The sequence below is a fragment of the Triturus cristatus genome, chromosome 4_1 (assembly GCF_964204655.1).
Source record: "Triturus cristatus chromosome 4_1, aTriCri1.1, whole genome shotgun sequence".
Taxonomy (NCBI): domain Eukaryota; kingdom Metazoa; phylum Chordata; class Amphibia; order Caudata; family Salamandridae; genus Triturus; species Triturus cristatus.
In genome coordinates, this window is record NC_140585.1 from 779,979,037 (window position 1) to 779,995,038 (window position 16,002).

General features: G+C 47.7%; 1 protein-coding gene across 3 annotated transcripts in view; it reads right to left on the minus strand.

The window, feature by feature from the left end:
- TAFA2 (TAFA chemokine like family member 2) overlaps positions 1-16,002 on the minus strand; it is a 1,225,759-nt gene that overhangs the window by 756,670 nt on the left and 453,087 nt on the right. For all 3 annotated transcript variants that reach the window (XM_085653346.1, XM_085653345.1, XM_085653344.1), the window contains exon 3: positions 15,596-15,678. The gene's annotated coding sequence lies outside the window, so the exon portion shown is untranslated. The remainder of the gene's footprint in view (positions 1-15,595; positions 15,679-16,002) is intronic.

The window sequence follows — 16,002 nt, forward strand, 5'->3', positions numbered from 1 at the left end:
TACTGAACGGACTTACACCATTTAAAAAAAAGGTCTCTTTCTGAACCAAGGGCTTCCTTTTTGCCAAATTTATTGTAATACCGTTCAGCAGTTCAGGCTGTAGTCGTGTCTAAAGTTTCCTATAAAAAATAACATGGAGAAAACACGTTTTGGGACACCCCGTTTTTCTCGGCCCCCGCTTGCCGAATCACCCCAAAACTTTCAAGATAGGATCTGACCGGAGCGGCCCACGAGTTTTGAAAATTTTGCGAAGATTCGTCAACCGGCGCCAAAGTTATTGGGGGAAAGAAACGCTTTTCCTATGGAAAATAGGTCCTAATTATAACGCCAGTAGATAATATCAGTGGCTTTTAATCTTTTGACTTCTGTGGACCCCCACTAAATAATTACTGGAACCAGGAGACCCCAAGGGAATCAGTACTGGAACCAGTACTGGAACCTGTGAATCCTCACTAATTACTAATTACCGTAAGCCGGGGACCCCAGCCTCAGCATTTTTGATAATTCGAACCTCAAAACAATACAGAAAAATAAGAAACAAGCATTCATCTAACAAATATAAAATGATATTGAAATATTTTATTTAATCCACGCAAAAAAACGCAGTACAATACATATAGGCCTCAACATGCATTGCCGGAGTTGCGTTGTGCTTGCATCACAACTCCAGCAATGCGTGACTTTTGGGCCAACAGATGCGTCAGAATTTCTGACACAGCTGTCAGTCCTTGCGCCATGGTGCGCCGTATTGTAAATACGGCGCATCCATGGTGGCACAAGGGTATCACAGGCTGGCGCAGGGAAACTGACGCAGCTCTACAAATGCGTCAGTTTCTTGTAAATCTGCCCCTAAATGTTCCCTCATGCAAAAAAAATGCAAGAACAGCCTGTTAAGCAGCAGTCACATTTCCATCGTGTAGAAGTGTTACAGTAAAAGCAGTAGCAGTGTGAGCTTTGCCCATATCTATAGAAAGAACAGTGACAACACTACTAGCAACAGAGCAAGCTTCCCTCACAGAGTGTGAGAATCTGCATGATGATTTCTTTGATGGAGCATTAGTATGTGTAACACTGGAGTGTGAACTGATGTGTGTCAAATGGCGTAAGTGATAGTTTATATTGGTGGGGTGGGGTGCCTCTGTGCTGGTGTGATTGTGTGTGGGGTAAAGGCAACGGCTAGATACAAGTTATTTGATTAATATTGGTTATACATTTCAGGCTACAGATTCATATAAGACAATATCTGTAAAAGTGCAACATAAAGTACACTCTAATGGATATATACACATAACCATATGTCAATATATTTCTCAAAAGAAGTTTTCATTATTCAAATTACTAAAAGGATGACCACATTTGAATCCTTCAAAGCAGAGTCTCTTTTTTGACCGAAAACATGTGGAAGATTAGATGGTTGTGGCATTAAAAGTAAGTTGATAGTGTATAGGTAGAGGTCAGATCAGGTGAGAGGGTGGTAGTCCAGTAGCCGAGGGAGAAGACCAGGTCTGGGCAGTGACCTGTCAAATAAGTGTGCAAAGAGGAAAAAGTTCCCTCATAGGTGGCAGTGAAGGTCAGTCCATTTAGATCCTTATTTCTTGGAGGAAGTGAATTTTGTCATGGGTCACGGGAGTCTTGAGGGAGATTGCCTGGGAGGTTCCTGCGTGCATTTTTAGGTGTCTCGAGGTAGTAGCCAATGGGCTAGTATCCTTAGGATGACTACACCCTTAGTGTGCTCAACCCACGTGGGGGAGTGGGCACAATCCCTGACATTGATTTGAGGGTGCCTGCCATCTGCAAGATGGCGGGAACTGAAGAGAGGGCTTAAGCTTACCTCTCCCACCTGAGGGGTTGGGTTGGTAGAGGTGGGCACACCTTCTGGGCTGTTCTGATTTTTCCCACCTGTCTTCCCAACAAAAAGGGGATGAGACAGGAAGGCTGCCTGCTCCTGATAGCAGGAGAGGCTGGGGGTCACGTTGCAAATGCAGCAAGGCCTTTGAAGCTCGCCTGCCACAAATGGCTCTACCTGACCTGGGGAGGTATGAACACCTCCGCCCAGGAAAGGCTTTGTTTCTGGGCCCAGGGAGTGAAGGCTCTCACCCCAGGGGTCTTGTGGTGGCAGGCTGGTGTTTACCAGTCAGGAACCCACCTGCGGTTGGTTTGGTCCATGGGTCTCCTCTAGAAGGGACCCCTGAGTGCAATGGAATAATAAATCTGACACTGGAAATCAGTGCAGGTTTATTATTCAGAGATGTTTGATGGCAAACATCCCAGGATTCAGTAAAGCCATTATGGTGCTAGCCAGTGCTGGACGGGCATGGCATGCAGGGATGTGTGCCATGTTGACTCTTCACTTTCAGCTACACCACAACACACAGGCCGTAATGGCAGTGGTGCCTGTTTGTGGTGAGAGGTCTCTGAGGGTAGCATAATATATGCTGCAGCCCTCATAGGCCTTTCCCTGGCTACCATGCCCTTGGTAACATAGGTACCCCTTGCAAGGGACTTACAGGTAGGCCAGAGTTGTGCCAATTGTGGAAACAATGGTGCAGGTTAGGGAAAGAACACAAGCCCTGAGAATCTATCTGGGTGGCAGGGACCCAGAGCACACCAGTCAAATTGCATCAGGTAGCTGTAAAACAGTTAGGGGGCAATTATGCAGAAAGGGCTTTTTCCTACACATGGTGATTCATTATCCAGGGACCGTGGTGTTGGTACATGACTATCTGGGGATAGTCATTATCTGCCCTCAGTTCCCTTTTAGCCACAAAAAAGAACATTCTAAACATGCCTGATTTTAAAACTGTGCTTGGCCTTATGAGCCTGTCTCAAACCTCTCATCAAAAGGTAAAGGAGCAAAGACATTGGGATAACTAAGGGTCAGGTGCACTATTACATCGCTTAAAGTAGTCTCAATTTGCGACCAGTATTTTTCCTACCTGTGTGGACCCAAACTATGTACAAATCCCAAATCTGAAAGAGTCACAATTAATATTCATGAGGTAGGTCGCAAATAGTGACTCGATTTGATTGGACACGATCACAGGGATAATGATCTGCAAATGTCAGCAGACCACCATGTCTCTGATAGCTTTTTAAATAAAGATTCTTTTTATTTTTAGATCTGCCCATTTTCCTTAAAGTAAACAGAGCTGAACTCATATCAATTGGGCTTTTGAAAGGGGTCACTCCCAATATGCCCTTCCAAGTACTGAATCAATATGGAGTCCAAACTCATTTCTGAAGCTGTTAAAATATTACTGATCCCTAAAATGGGTTTAGTAAATAGCAAAAAACATTTCTGAGGGTGTACAAAGCTATTTGGACTGTTTGCTACCATAAAAACCTTTTTACAACTTGCTTCATATCTGCACAAGATCATACAGTTTGGTCAAGCTTAAGAAACCAAACTATAATTCTTACTTCTTCCCATGATCTTGGCTTTCCCACTACATTTTGAGCCATCAAAGACATAATATCCAATGAGCATGGGGGCCATGATCCCGTTCAATGACCTACAAGCCTACTATGACTTACCTGGGGGGGATTTTCTGCTGTATACAGCCCTCACTGCGGCCATTTGGAAACACTGGGGAGGGGGACTCACAGAGCCCAAAACGTCACTGGGGTGCCAATACGTGGTTATGGCAGCAGGTACATTCAAAGCAGTGACGTGCTTATACAGGCTCATGACACGGGAAATGCTACTCCCCCTGACTGAACTGAGACTCAAGTGGGAAACTGACCTTGGGGAGACTAGCCTGGAAAAGACCTGGAGGAATTGGTAAAGAGAGCCTGGAAGAGCACCCGAAATGCCAGGTTCCAATTTGTGCATTTTTATATCTTACACAGGACATACCTTACCCCGGAAAAGCTCAATAAGTATCTCCTAACCCAAACAGCGGCCTGCCCACACTGCAATTCAGAAGGCGTGGATTTCAAACATATGTTTTGGGGTTGCCCGTTCCTGGACATCCACTTGGGGTAGATACCGACATTACTGACAGAGAAGTAGAGCCGACTGCATTCTACGCTGGTTCCCCCACAAGCTCAAGAATAAAATCACTAGTAAGTTCTTAGACATGGGTCAATTATTGGCCAAAAGGGATATCACCATGCATTGGAAAGCAAAGCAGGGTCCCAGCATAGCAAGATGGAAAGCCGAACTCCTTAAGGGGGCCGAATGCGAAGGTGTGATCAGGCTGCAGATAGCCAAAAGAACAGGGAGTAAGAGGGCACTAGAAGAGGCGAGGGCTTGGGAAGCATTGGTCGTGGCGCTTAAATCCCCCGAGGATACTGAAGACGAAGACTCCTTTGGTGCTCCCCCGGCAGATATACGCTAGGCTGCAGGCGGAAGAGGGTATCTCGAAGCCTAGAGACAAGCTACCAAAGACGGAATTCTGTTGCCTGGATGGGATGCGATCCCCTATAGTGCTACTCCAGTCAGTGTCGACACCCTGCCTGGGGTAGTGGTCTACCACACATTACCGGCCTAGATGTAAGTGACACATCTGGGGGGTGGGAAGGGAGGGGGTAGTTGTGGATGGGAGGTTTCAGTCGGGACTGAATGTAAGTATATTTGTAGAACTGCAAAGGAATGCCGAGATAACCAGGCATCCTGATTTAACTAATAATCTGTACTTGTGACCCAAGTTGGCTGATTGTAAGTTTGTTGGATGACAAGGTTGTACCATAACGGCCCAATGCATCTTTTGTAAAACTCAATAAAATCTGTTTATAAAAAAAATAAACATCCAATAAGCATGTGTTGGGTTCCAATCCAGTTTTATTATCACCCACTACTACAAACACTAAGCCGAATTCTAAATTCTTCCAATCTTGTAAAGATAACCAAAGATAGAAAATGAATGTCTAAGATCACACAAATTAATTCCATTCGGAGACCAGGATTAAAAATCATCCCCTCTGGTTCCACAGTTTCCAAAATGCCCACTAGATCACTGATGTGAAGGTGGTTCTGATAGCAAGCTGCAAAGAAGGCTTGCCCAGGGGTATAACACTGCTGGGGGCCAAGCCCAGATTTTAATGCAGCATATATTATCAGCACATTTTGTTAAAGTGGTAAAGGTGTGGTTAAACGTTAAAAAACAAACTTTCTAGACCCCTCCCTCTTCTATCCCTCCTCTAATCGTTTTCAATCCAATCACAGACTAACATGTCCACCGCTCAAATTAATTTCATATTTCCCCGACTAATTCACCGTTAATCCTTTTATGGTACCGGAGTAGTGTGCTACTTGCCTAAAAGCGCTCCAACACCTCATCAGGGGTAACAAGTGCTATATAAATGCAAACGTTTTCCCTCTTCGATCCCTCCACCATCCTTCTCAATCTAAATAACTTATTAACATATCCACCGCTCAAATTAATTTAATATTTCACTATACTATTTCACCACTCAACCTTTTTGGTTTCCGTTGTAGCATGCTACTCGCTGAAAAAGCAATTTGACACCTCATCAGGGGTAGTTAGCGCTATATAAATGCAATTACAATACAATACCATCATAGAAACACTCCCCATCACACATAATCATATTATCACAAATGCACCATCATGCCTGTAATCACACCAATGCAATACTAAACAAAGGAGTGCTCACCGTTGCTTCGCACATACTCTCCCTTATATGCTTAAAATCAATGTCGGTGTTTTTTGGGTTAGGATCGAGAGATAGATAGGGTCCCAATGCCATCGGGCACAATGCCTATTAACAGTGCAGAGAAAATTGTGTTGATAATGAACACAACTTGTGTAGAAGGCAGGTTTTATCTGTGCAGCTGATCCTTGCATGTTAAGGAGATATGCTGAAAACACAGTCCTTGTGTCCTCACTCTCGAACATCACTCCAAATAGAGCTGGCTACTTCATCGGGTAGGTGGGTGGTTAAACAGGCTGGTGTAGAGCAGACTTTGGTCTTGCCTGCTCTAAAGTTACATTGGCACAGAGACATATTATATGTTGAGTGTAGGGCCAATGGAATGGGTGTATTAAAAAAACATGTAAGCAACCATAAAAAAAACACCACATGGAGACTGTCTCTTTACATACTTCACTTGTGCTTAAAATAGCAGGAATTGCACACTTGTGACAATTATTGCAGGATGTAAGCGATTGTAAAAAAAAAAAACGATATCTTGGGGGAGATGGGAGGGAGCTGGTTTAAAAGTAGGCCCTCGCAATAGTGTCCCTCATTATAAAGAGGTGGCATATAATACACTAGACCTGCAATTTGTACAAAATCTGTTCTCGAATTTCTTTATTGCAGGTGACTTGTGACATCTCTAGTATCCTGTATTAAAAAAAATACTTTGTTGAAAAACTGTAATAAGTTATTACAGTTAGTTCTGAAGTCACAATGCCTGCTGTCAGAGCCACCAGCTAGGGTGAAAGGCAGCACAGGGTGCATAATTAAAACTTCAGTTTAAACAGCGAAAAACAAAACCTTTTTTCCCCTCCTATTCCCTAGATGAACTCTGATCAGCTGAAAGGAGATATTTATGGCAACATGTATATTTTTTGAATACTTTAGGAAAATAAATGAAAGATAGACTCTCTCTGCATGTTTCTACACACTCTGAACTATAGCAGTTTCTAAAATCTGACTTGCATTATACTGGTTCTAATGCCTTTTTGCAACACATATCTAACTGCTTTTTGTTGTTTAATATTGCACTGCAGATTCTATTTTTATTCCTCAGGCCTGTAAAAATTGGATCTCTTTCATATGAAAGAGCAACACACTAAGGATTTGAGCGGTTTGTGGGAGGGATGATTGTGTGTCCATGTATTGTAAAGAATAAAGTACCTTGCCATACAGTATAAGAATATTGCAAGTCACCTCGGAGTTCCATGATCATATAAAGGAACTTCGAGGTGGCTTGAAGTATCCTTAAATTTGTATGGCAGGGTGTTAACACATGGGAGCCTTGAAGGCCTGTATAAAAGCCTGTGTCTAATTTATTTATTAAATGTGAGTTTGGACGCACCAAGTCACCTAAAATAAAGAAATGAGGTAATAGCTCAGCTGTAATAGCTTTCGTATGCCTGCTGCCAGCTAGCAAGTAGCTAGGAGAAAGGTAGGTTACAGAGCATAATTAAAGCTACACTTTAAAAATGAAAACAAAATATGTCTTTTTCTTTTTCTGCTCTGTTTTATAGTGAGAAGTAGAAAGAAGATATTCATGGCAACATGTTTATTTTTTCCATGCTTTAGGTAATTATAAGAAAGGTAGACTCTCTCTGTATGTTTCTAGCATTCTACGCCACAGAGGCTTTTTAAAACTGACATGTACAAAAGCAATTCTAACATATTTTTGCAGCAAATATCTGACTGCTTTTTGGTGTGTTTAATTTTGCACTAGAGATTCTAATTTTATTCTTGAGGTTTAGAAACATCCTGTCTCTTTCATATGAAGAGCACCCCACCAGGGACATAAGTGATTTGTGGGAAAGATTATGGTTTGACAATGTAGCATAAGGAATAAAGTGCCCCCTGTCATACATTATAAGGATGTAAGTCACATTGAGGGCCACAACCTTATAAAGGAACTTGGCTTTTGGCCCCAGTACTCTATACGATCACAGAACTCCTCAGTGACTTGCAATATCCTTTATGTGTACCATAGGAGGTATTTTATCCCATGTATCTTGACTGTTATGGAAAAGAGTCAATCAACACCTCTGCAATAACAGCCTACGTGGGAAGAGGTAATGTGAAAGGCTGGTCCAATGTGACACTCTATTGTGAGAGAAGGGCTAAAGGACTGTGTAATGATTATGTTCATTGCATGCATTTAGTTCTCGTAACAACCCAACAGTAAGATGGAGTGTGTGATGAGTCCTGTGTAACACTTTACACCTTTGTGGCAGTCACTGCGCACTTTGTTACAAGCTGAAGAGCAGCTTTGTAGAATAGAGAAGCTGCCCCTCCAGCTCACACTGGATAGACTCGAGATAGGGACTTTTATAGACACTTGTTGAAGACTTGTGCATGCCACGGTGCTGTGAGTGTGTACGATCTGTCTACAATGGTAACCATGATAAATCAGCTGCCTGGACAATATACCCCAGACGTTGCCTTCCTGACGGAGACCGGGCTGAACCCCTCCTCGGCACCCGACATCGCCATAGCCATCCCGGAAGGCTATAAGATCACCCGCAAGGACCGCACCAATGGAGTAGGAATTGCCATCGTCCACAGGAACACTCTCAAAATCTCGACAGACACCGACGACACCCTCCGCACCGCCGAACACCTGCACTTCCAGATACACACCGACCCCAACACCACCCTCAGAGGTACCCTCGTCTACAGACCCCCCGGACCCCGACCGCAGTTCAGCGACTCCATCGCCCATCTCATCAGCACACACGCCCTCGCCTCCATGGACTACATCCTCCTCAGGGGACCTGAATTTCCAACTTGAGAACAACAACGACTCCAACTCTTCCACCCTGATCGACAACCTTGCCAACCTCAGACTCAGACAACTCGTCACAACACCCACCACTACGCCGGCCACACGCTCGACCCCATCTTCTCAGCAAGCTCCCACGTCTTCTTCAACCACATCACCGAACTCCACTGGACCGACCACCGCTGCATCCACTTCACCTTCCAGAAACCCACCACACACCACCACACCCAGCAGACGCCTCGCCTCCTCTGGAGCAAAGTCACCGAGGACCAGCTAACCACCGCCCACGCCCAGAGCCCACCCGCAGACCCAACCGACCCCGACGCCGCAGCCCATAGCCTCAGACAGTGGATCAACGACTGCGCCAACACCCTCGCCCTGCTCAAGAAGCCCTCCAACACCCACACCACCAAGAGACCCAGCTGGTTCACCGAAGACCTCCAGGCCTCCAAGCAAACCTGCCGAAAACTCGAAAAAAACTGGATCCGTGAACGAACCCTGGAAAGCTACACAGCCCACAAGAACGCCACCCGCAGACACCACCACCTCATCAGATCCGCCAAAAGGACCTCCTTCAAAGACCGCCTAGACAACAACTCACACAACAGCAAAGAGCTCATCAACATTGTGAAGGAACTCTCCAACCCCAGCTCCAACACCAACGACATCCCACCATCACAAGACCTGTGCGACTTGCTGGCCACCTTCTTCCATCACAAGATCGCAGACATCCACGACAGCTTCAATGCCGTCACCACCCCGGCAACCGCTGAGACCCCCGCTCCCACGACCACCACCCGCACCAACCGCCTGCTCGTCTGGACCAACAACAACGACAACACCATCAAGATCATGAACACCGTCCACTCCGGATCCCCGGAAGACCCCTGCCCACACCACATCTTCAACAAAGCCAGCAGCACCATTTCACCCCATCTCCGGAAAACCATCAACATCTCCTTCGAGACAGCGACCTTCCCGGAGAGCTGGAAGCATGCAGAGATCAACGCCTTACTCAAGAAACCCAAGGCGGACCCCAAGGGCCTCAAGAACGTCCGACCCATCTCCCTGCTCCCGTTCCCGGTGAAGGTCATCAAAAAGGCCGTCAACAAACAACTGACCAGCTTCCTCGAGGAGAACAGCATCCTAGACCCGTCCCAGTCCGGGTTCCGCAGCAACCACAGCACCAAAACTGCCCTCATCGCCGCCACCGATGACATCAGGACCCTGCTTGACAACGGAGAAACCGCGGCCTCCTGGACCTGTCAACACGGTCTGCCACCGCACACTACGAACATGCCTCTATGACGCCGGAACCCAAGAGAAGGCACTGGACTGGACCACCTCCTTTCTCTCCGGCAGAACACAGAGCGTCCGCCTCCCCCCCTTCCGCTCCGAAGCCACCGAGATCATCTGCGGCGTACCCCAAGGCTCATCCCTCAGCCCAACGTTGTTCAACGTCTACATGGCACCGCTCGCCCACGTCGCACGACGGCATGACCTCAACATCATCTCCTACGCCGACGACACCCAGCTGATCCTCTCTCTCACCAAAGACCCCCACACCGTCAAAACCAACCTCCATGAAGGAATGAAGGCCGTCGCCGACTGGATGAGAAACAGCCGACTGAAGCTGAACTCGGACGAGACGGAGGTCCTCATCCTCGGATCCATCCCCTCGGCCTGGGACGACTCCTGGTGGCCGACTGCACTAGGAGCACCCCCTACATCCACCGATCACGCACGCAACCTAGGGGTCATCCTCGACTCCACCCTTTCCATGACGAAGCAGGTCAATGCCGTCTCCTCCTCCTGCTTCAACACCGTCCACATGCTTCGCAAGATCTTCAAGTGGATCCCCACCGAAACAAGAAGGACGGTCACCCAGGCCCTTGTCAGCAGTAGACTGGACTACGGAAACGCACTCTACGCAGGAGCCCCTGGCAAACTCCTGAAACAGCTCCAACGCATCCAGAACGCCTCTGCACGCCTGATCCTCGACATCCCTAGCCGCAGCCACATCACACCCCACTTGAGAGACATGCACTGGCTCCCCATCAACAAGAGGATAACCTTCAAACTCCTCACCCACGCACACAAGGCACTCCACAACACCGGACCAGCGTACCTCAACAGCCTACTCAGCCTATACACCCCCACCCGCCAGCTCCACTCCGCAGACCGCGCCCTCGCCACCGTCCTCTGCATCCGAAGAGTGACCGCCGGCAGCAGATCGTTCTCCCACCTCGCCACCAAGACATGGAACACCCTCCCCATCCACCTGTAGCAGACCGAAGACCTTCTAACCTTCAGGAGACTTCTCAAGACCTGGCTCTTCGAACAGTAGTAGCTTCCCCCCCCCCCTAGCGCCTTGAGACCCTCACGGGTATGTAGTGTGCTCAATAAATGCTATGATTGATTGATTGATTGATATACTCCACAAATTTACTTGATCTATTGATTGAGCCTGTGATGGCTCTGCGAGTGGGGCCGCATGATCCCTCCTCATGTTCAATGATTTTGGTCCTGGAGGTGGGTTCCCCGGGGCCTTTGATGGCTTGGGGAGGTGGGCTGCACATCCCCATGCCCAAATACAATGATTTTTGCCCTGGGGTGGGCTTCCTGGGGCCTCTAATGGCTCGCGTAGGGGGGAGGGCGTCCCCCTCCCCATATACATGAATTTTGTCCCTGTGAGTGGGTTTCCGGGGACCTATAAAGGTTAGGGGAAGGGGGCCGTGATCTCCCCTCCTCATGTACAGTAATTTCAACGTCCCCCTCCATTAATAAAACAAAGTGGCCACAGCCACCATTTTGTTTTTTGTGTGTTTTTTTACAATTCTACCGGAGTCCCGCAGGATCGCAGCAATTTTTGCTGATTTTTATTTGTGTTGGCCCTGGGAGGTCCCTCTGGGTCCCCCCCAAGGGCCTAGGGTGTCAGGGTATCCTTACCTACTCCCTTATATTTTTGTTTTTTAAACATGTTCAGGACAGGGGATTAAGCCCCCAAATCCTGTAATGGCTGACTGCAACAGTTGGCCCAAGAGAAATAAAGCTCCCTGACCTAATCAGAGTGGTCCATTTTCGAATTGGCCTCCTACAACAGTCTCTCAAGCCTCTCGCTGCCCCAGTCATCTAGATATACAATTATTTTTTAACCTTAATTTCTCAAAAATGAAGGAATAGATTTATATCAAATCAGAAAAAGCACAACAATATTCTCACTGTACTATACTCCTGCAAGGATTGCTCAGTGGGGTGGACAGGAAGAATTCAGATGTCCCTGGTGTAATAGCTTGGATGCTTGGAGCCCCATGGTTCACCGACGAACTCAAGAGCTCCAAGAAGAACTGCCGCGCCCTCGAGAAAGCCTGGAGAAGGGAACCCACGCCGGACAACAGGACCACCCTCAAGCTTGCCACCCGGAAACACCACCAACTGATCCGCATCGCCAAGAAGACGGCTTTCAAGAACCGACTGGACAACAACGCACACAACTGCAAGGAACTCTTCAATATCGTGAAAGAGCTCTCCAACCCCAACGCCGGAAGCAACGACATCACCCCTTCGCAAGACCTCTGCAACTCCCTCGCCTCCTACTTCCACAACAAGATCGCGGACATACACAACAGCTTCAGCACCCATCCGACCCACGCCACGACCGCAGCAACGCCACCCACCACCACCCTCCGCGCCTGGACCCCGGTCAACACCGAAGACACCGTCCACACGATGAACTCCGTCCACTCCGGATCTCCGACCGACCCCTGCCCTCACCACGTCTTCAACAAAGCCGACGCTGTCATCGCACCCCACCTGCGGGACATCATCAACACCTCATTCGACACCGCCACCTTCCCCGAGAGCTGGAAGCACGCCGAACTCAGCGCTCTACTCAAGAAACCTACAGCAGACCCCACCGAACTCAAGAATTACCGCCCCATCTCTCTACTCCCGTTTCCAGCCAAAGTCATCGAGAAAACCGTCAACAAACAGCTGGCCGCCTTCCTCGAGACGAATGGATCCCTCGACCCATCGCAGTCCGGATTCCGTGCCAACCACAGCACCGAGACCGCCCTCATCGCCGCCACTGACGACATCCGAGCCCTGATGGACAACGGGGAAACAGCGGCCCTCATCCTCCTAGACCTCTCCGCGGCTTTCGACACGGTCTGCCACCGCACCCTAGCACAGCGCCTCAGCAACGTCGGAATCCAGGAGAAGGCGCTGGAATGGATCGTCTCCTTTCTCGACGGAAGAACACAAAGAGTCCGCCTACCACCATACAAGTCAGAGGCCACCGAAGTCATCTGCGGCGTCCCTCAGGGATCCTCACTGAGCCCGACTCTCTTCAACGTCTACATGAGCCCTCTCGCGGCCATCGCACTCAAACACAACCTCAACATAATCTCCTACGCCGACGACACCCAGCTGATCCTCTCCCTGACCAACGACGACCCCGCCGCCGCCAGAGCCAACCTGCACGAAGGGATGAGAGAGGTAGCCGAGTGGATGACGACGAGCCGCCTGAAGCTGAACTCAGATAAGACGGAGGTCCTCATCCTGGGCTCCTCGCCCTCCGCCTGGGACGACTCCTGGTGGCCCCCCGCCCTGGGCACCGCACCCAAACCGACAGACCACGCACGCAACCTGGGTTTCATCCTGGACTCCTCCCTCTCCATGACCAGGCAAGTCAACGCCGTCTCCTCATCGTGCTTCAACATCCTGCGCATGCTTCGGAAAATCTTCTGGTGGATCCCCACAGAGACCAGGAAGACCGTCACCCAGGCCCTCGTCACCAGCCGACTGGACTACGGCAACGCACTCTACGCCGGAACCACCGCCAAGATCCAGAAGAGACTCCAGCGCATCCAGAACGCCTCAGCCAGACTCATCCTCGACATCCCACGTCACAGCCACATCTCCGGACATCTAAGAGACCTGCACTGGCTCCCGGTCAACAAGAGAATCACCTTCCGCCTCCTTACCCACGCACACAAAGCTCTCCACGACCAAGGCCCGAGCTACCTCAACAGCCGAATCAACTTCTACGCTCCCAAACGCCACCTCCGATCCGCCAGCCACGCCCTCGCCACCGTCCCACGCATCCGCAGAACCACTGCTGGAGGAAGGTCCTTCTCCTACCTGGCCGCCAAGACCTGGAACTCCCTCCCGGCCGACCTGCGCCTGACCCAAGACCACCTCTCCTTCAGGAAGAAGCTCAAGACCTGGCTGTTCGAGCAGTAGCGGCACCCCCCCCCCCCCCCCCAAGCGCCTCGAAACCCTACGGGTAGGTAGCGCGCTCTATAAATTTCTTTGATTGATTGATTGATTGATATAATCCATATGTTTTCAACCTGCCCTCGATTAGACACCTTGAGGCGAGCAATTGAAAAATTCCTGGATCAAACGTTGAATATGAAAGTTCTGCTTACCCCTGAACTAAAGCTTTTAGGGTTAGATAGTAATGATATACAAGATTCATTTTATTACTTCCTCTTTCTTGCATTGGCCGTGCTCCGGATTTGCATAGCCTCTGCCTGGTTAGGTCAAGCAGCACCAACGTTCCAGCAATGACTTGCTAGGCTCCTAGCTTCCTATAACTTGGTAAAGGGGATTTATGGGAGAAAGGGTAAAAAAAGGAGACTGCTAGGTAGGCGAATTTGGACACCTATTTACAGATGGAAAGAGGATATGGCTGTTAGGTGATTCTCAGATCTATAATAAATTTGTAGCTTTGTAATTCTTTTTTAATGTGATGATTAGGACTGAAAATAACTATTAATTTTCTTTTCAGTGAAGGATTGTTTTGTAACTGTCTTAAATGATTTGATGGCCCTTGGGCATAGTGCAATTGATAATTTTTTTCCTCGAGTACTAATTGTATGTAACAAATGTCGCTGTTTAAGAAAAAATAAAAAAAAGCAGAAAAAGCACAATGTGCAGACCAAGATCTGGTTCCTAGCAACTTTGGTGTAATTCATTTCAGCCATTTTTGCTGATCCCCTGCCTAAAGAAGTCTATGTAAAATGTATGGGGACTTAGCGTCTTGACAATTCCCTTTTTTGATGGATCACCCCGAAACCTTCAGTGCACAAACTAGTTAAAACGTAGCATCTTTTTGGAAAGTTTCTTGGAAATTCATCAGACGGGGAAAAAGTTATTAGCAACACAAAAACGCTTTTCCTATGGAACAGCTGATATATATATATATATATATATATATATACGTGTGTGTGTTATTTTTTATATAATTAGTTATTTGAGAAATCAAAGCTGGGGCTCGCTTTGTGCCTGTTTTAAGGTAATTGCAATATGTAAAGCAAATGCATTTAGCTCGGAATTTCTTCCAGTTACTGCATGTGCTGGAGATGGCACAGCTTGGTAACAGAGAAGCAAACGCTGCTCACTGTTTCTGAACTGTGCCATGTGAAGCTCCTGTACTACCTCGGAGAAACCGCAATTTCAATATATGCCCTTTAGACAGCATGTCCACATTAAAACAGATGCAAAGCTGTTCCCTGTGCAAGTGCAAACGTTCATGATATGGTCCCTGGTGTTTCACAAGAACTAAGGTTAGAATGGCCCACTTCACCAGATTAATTGTGTTGGTAAAAATGTGCAAAGGCAAGAGGAGGGTGGTATGTTTCAGAAATTGCATAAGCAGTCAGCGCCAAACAAACCCAAGTTCGTTCTAAACATGGGCTTCAAGGCATCACATGGATTTCTGCAAGGTGGGTTGAATCTTCATCATGAGGCATGGGTGCAACAGTGACGAGTGGAGCATTGCTAGTATAGCATTAGTAAGATATATCATGATTTTCTGCTGAGTGATGAAGACGTTTGTCCTGCTTTTATCGACACCTGCTATGACACAGACAAACTTCAGCAAGGATTTAAGAAGCACAAAAGAATTCTCACTAAAGTCAAATAATGCTCTCAAGAGCTCACTTACTCTGTATGCAATGTACTTTTTCTCCCTTGCTCATACATCAATTCATTATTTGTATCCCTTTTTGCTGCTTTCACCTTCCCGACAGCAAGGACATATCTTCTTGTTTCATCCACTCTGTCCCAGTACTCAGTCTATCTGTTTCTATCACCCAACCAGATATCATGAGGATGAAGCTTGCTTCAGAGCGAGCCTGATGTGGTTCTTACCTAAAGTTGATGGAATACTTCGGCACGTGCTTGAGTTTTGCATCTGTTCATCCACATTCCCAGAAGTCGCCGTCTCTAGAAAACTAAACATAATGACTTACGGTTAGGCATATCAGGGCGTGACCTAGCCACACAGAAAAGTATACATTGGTTTCATCCCATACCCTCCCCTTCCATTGAGTTCATGACATCTACCGTCACCTGAACGAGGAGTCTATGGGCCGTCCAACGCTGCTGCCCTCCACGCTTCTCATTCACTGTGAGGCCATGTTCTATATATCCTCCCATGACTTTGAACATCCTCTGCTGGCAGCTTATATGCACAGTGCTAATTAAAACATCATCAGTTGTGCCAGTGTACTGCTGGCGGATGCTCGCGTACGAGTGCCATCGTTAAGAGTGAATTA